Below are 4203 nucleotides of genomic sequence, written 5' to 3'. Positions count from 1 at the left end.
CGTAAACGTTTAATACATTTTGCTGATAGTCTATACTTTTCTTTTCATAGCGTTTCTACTTTATGCCTCTGCTTCAAGTACCAGTACAACCAGTACAGAAAGTGTAAGTTTAGGTTAGATTTTCTATTCAATCAAATTTCAGCCGTCACATCACGTGATGCCGGGGGTCAAATGTATCTGCTGTACGGCCTTCACAATGCACTGCTTTAACCATTAAGATTTCAAGCTAGCGACTCTGAGGCCCTCTAACGGGTCCTTTGATTGAATGGTCAAAGAGCGCACTAGACAGAGCTCGCAAACTGCATCTGTAGCATAGTGGACAAGCTTAAAAACATACATGTATTTAATAGCTGTTTTTTTATTCCGCAAATGACTGACAGAGGAAAGAAATTGATTTGGTCACAGATTTCTTACGAGGACATTTTCAAGATCAACTGTTCCAGAAAAGTGGAACATTGTGACGAAAGGTCGGCCAAAACCACACAAAAATTTTGTTTTTTCATGAACTAATCATACTTTTGTATTTTTTTTTTCCATTGAATTTGCACAAAAAAACCCCACAATTTGCCTTCATTTCAAATCCCCAGGAAAACCATAAGGCATGAACATATGCACAAAAATTCATGGAAAACCCAGGGTCATTTTTATGAAGTTATTATTGATGCTTCTGCCTAGAGATGATGTATGCAGCTGTGGGTGCAGTGAAAAGAGACTTGTTGAATTGTGTTTATTGGGTTTCTTGCTTTAGTAATTGCATTTATTCTCACTGTATGAGATTCCTGTCTGTAATGCAGCGCTCTGTTATTCTGTGTTTCTGTATAATATTGATGGTTTTTATAGCAGTGGCATCGTAATGATGGTATTGAGGTGAATTGATTCAGGCAGTACACCATTAAAGGCCAAGTTGTGAAATGCACTGCCAACCACTGCGTCTCATCTATCTTCTTGAGCTACTACATGCTCAGAGGAGAGCGTGAACTATTCTCTAAATGTTTACATTACAGTCTTGTCTGTAAAAGTCCATGTTAAAGACAATTTTTTGGAAATGGGGAACATGTATTTTTATCCATTTGTTGTAACATAATGTTGTAGATCAGCCACAAAACAAGCTAGTTCTTGTGGTCACTTACATTATGCTAGCTTTAAATAAATTTCTCATTCTCAAGCCTGTCCTTTTCTCTGCATTTCTTTCTTCCTTGAAGTTAACAAGTAGAACAGTAGAAACAATAATGTATTTCTAGGACTGCGATTCTGAATTACAATTTAACTACTGTTCAATCCCCTGTTTAAGAAAATGGATCAATCACTTAACAGTGCTGGGTTTCAAATAAATAACCATAGAAAAATATAACCATTTAATATAGACAAAAATATATTATACCAATTTCTAGATACAAATCATCACCCTATCCATTCTCTTTGTTTTGTCTTTTGCAGTTTATATTTGGCTTTCAGGATCCGTGAGCACAGCTGGCTTGTGTTCAAAGACTATTTATATAAATGTGCTGCAGGAGATGTATGGTACTGGATGTACTGAATTAACATCAGTAAAATTAGCATGAAAGGTTTTCCCTAAACCATAAAAGACAATTGTTATGTAATAGCAGTGCCTGGTCTGGATTTCTCCCTTTCCTTGAGGCTTATATCTGTTTGTGCTTCAGGTTCAGATGGCTGTCTTTGCCTCTTTGAGTTCTTCCACACGGCTTTATCCTCCTACTCTCTCATTTCAAATATTTCAAAGACCTCCTCTGTTTGCTTTTAGTCTTGTGCTACAGGCCAGATCTATAGCTTCTTGCGAAAGTATCCCTCTGAATTCCTCCTCCTTCTCCTTTGTCTCCTCCTCCTCCTCATCCTTTTGGTTTAATGCATGACTCTTGAGAGGACGGGTCTGGAAAAACCCAAAGCCCACAGCTGCAGTGTGCATCATCATAAAGACAGATGGGAAATGGAACCCATAGGGTTAAGATGAAGGCTGTGAAGGATAAAAAGAAAAGGACTGAACTTAAAGTCTGAAAAGGTCTCACAGAAGGTCTTGTTGGAAATATGTAATATGGAGGACAGTTGATTCAGGACTTTTCTCAAAACACTGCAAATTAAAGTGGCTGTAGGCAATATTTAAAATTAAATTGGTGGTATGCAAAAATATTATTGTAGGATTATTTTTTAATTTCAACTTATTAAAATTTTTATTTTACAAAATATTAGTCATAAATTGTTTTAAGTAGCTAGAACTGTGAACCCTTTTTAGAAGTGTAGATATAATATACAGAAAATTAAAGTGTGTTTTAAACAAATTTCAAGTGGACAGTTTGAGCATGAAACAATATGATCCCATTTTCTGGTACAATTTGCCACTTATACTGTAATTGCCACTCATAATTTGCCACTCAGAGGTTGCAACAAAACCTTTCAGGACCTTATCAAAAAGTTCTAAAAATTCTTAAATTGTATCACCTTATAATACTAATTTCATAATACATTAGCACAGTGGAAAATTGCGTCAGTTTTTCTTTTTGGGCATTTATTGCACTTACAGTTATTTAAGGTCATTTTTATTTTGTATTAAATCTTATTTGGTTGAAAAATAAGTGGACTTGAGATGCACTATACTATTCCACATCCTGAATGGTCTTAAGTGAAAAGTCGAGCTGACCTGCAGACTCAAGGCCAGTTTGAGGCCAGTATCTGCTGAGTAAAGTTTTAGAACATCAAACTTTTCAAGCCATATGTGGTTCTACTCCAAAGCATTAGCACAAAGCTGGAGGCACACAGCTGTATAGGATGTTTTTTTTGGAAGCAGTAGCATTAAATTGTTTCTTTACTTGAACTAGGCGGCCCAAACCTGTTCCAGCATGACAATAACCCTGTGCACAAAGCCAGCTTGATGAAGATACAGTATGGGTTGGAGTGAAAGATCTGTTTTAAAGCTCTGACTTCAACTCTACTGAACACCTTTGGTAGGAATTGGAATGCTGACTGCACCCCAGATCGCCTCACCTCACCTCACCTCACCTCACCTACATCAGTACCTGAGTTGTTTAGCACCCTTGTGGCTGAAAAAGCACAAACCTCTATAAGCACACTTTCTAGTGGAACATTTTTCCAGAAAAGTGGAGGTTATTATAACAGCAAATGGGAAACTAAATGTGGAATGGGATGTACAAAAATCACATATGAATCATATTATGAGGTTTAATTTTTGTCCATGTAAACAAAGTGAACCAAATAATAATATAAATCCTATAACACAGGCAGCAAAATCCTCTGCCCCTGTTTCTCAGCTTCCACTGAACTACACTCTCTTTCTGTGCAGCTTTGTATTCGTCCTGATTCAGTCCAAACCAAAAAGAGCACATGGAGGACAGATAAAGTTTATTGGGTGTTCTATAACTGTGCTGTGGTTTATATCAAACTCTCCAATTCCAAAATGTGGAGTGTTTTATAGGCTAAACACTGACAGAACATCAGGTCATGAAGCTCAATAATCCAGAGGGAGAGAATTGAAGGATTAGAGGGCACAGAATACGAGCTGTTATCTGGAGCTAGGAGACAATGGTCTTTTCCAACAATCCAAAGAAAGACATTAAATGCATGTGAGCATTCAGAAGAAAATGGAGTCAAAATTTACAAAATTAAAGTGGCAGTAAGCAACTGGCAAATTCTATTTTTATTTGGGAAAATATTGTTTGTGTCTTCATGTGCGCAATATCATCAGTATAATTGTTACACATTACATTCTTGCTTATAGTTTGTAAAAATAAATCACATTTTAAAGCATCCAATCATGATATTAGCAACTGGCAGATGTTTTCATATCAATTTCATTCGGCACTGTTTCCAGGTATAGGCAGACTAAGTGTAACCAGCTAGAGGGCGCCAGTGAGCACTCCTGCCCCACCACCACCCTCGCCCATTTAAATGATTTTAATGTTTACATTTAAGATTAAAATACAGTCTAAGTTTACGCACTTATACATATTTACTAATTCAGGCAATTTTGCAATGATTATTAAACGTTTTTTAAGGAAGGTTGGGGGGAGGGGGGTGGATGGCAATAAGAATCCTGCCTAGGGTGCCAAAACGGCTAGAAATCCCAACCATCAAAAGAACTTCACCCAAAAACCCTTTCTTCCTCTTCCCCTGTGTTGCAAGAAGTGAGAAAATGCTGATGACATGTCTTTCAGAAAAACATATTACTTAAAA

This window comes from Silurus aristotelis (assembly GCF_946808225.1).
Source record: "Silurus aristotelis genome assembly, chromosome: 2".
Classification (NCBI taxonomy): Eukaryota; Metazoa; Chordata; class Actinopteri; order Siluriformes; family Siluridae; genus Silurus; species Silurus aristotelis.
This window is presented reverse-complemented; position numbering follows the sequence as displayed.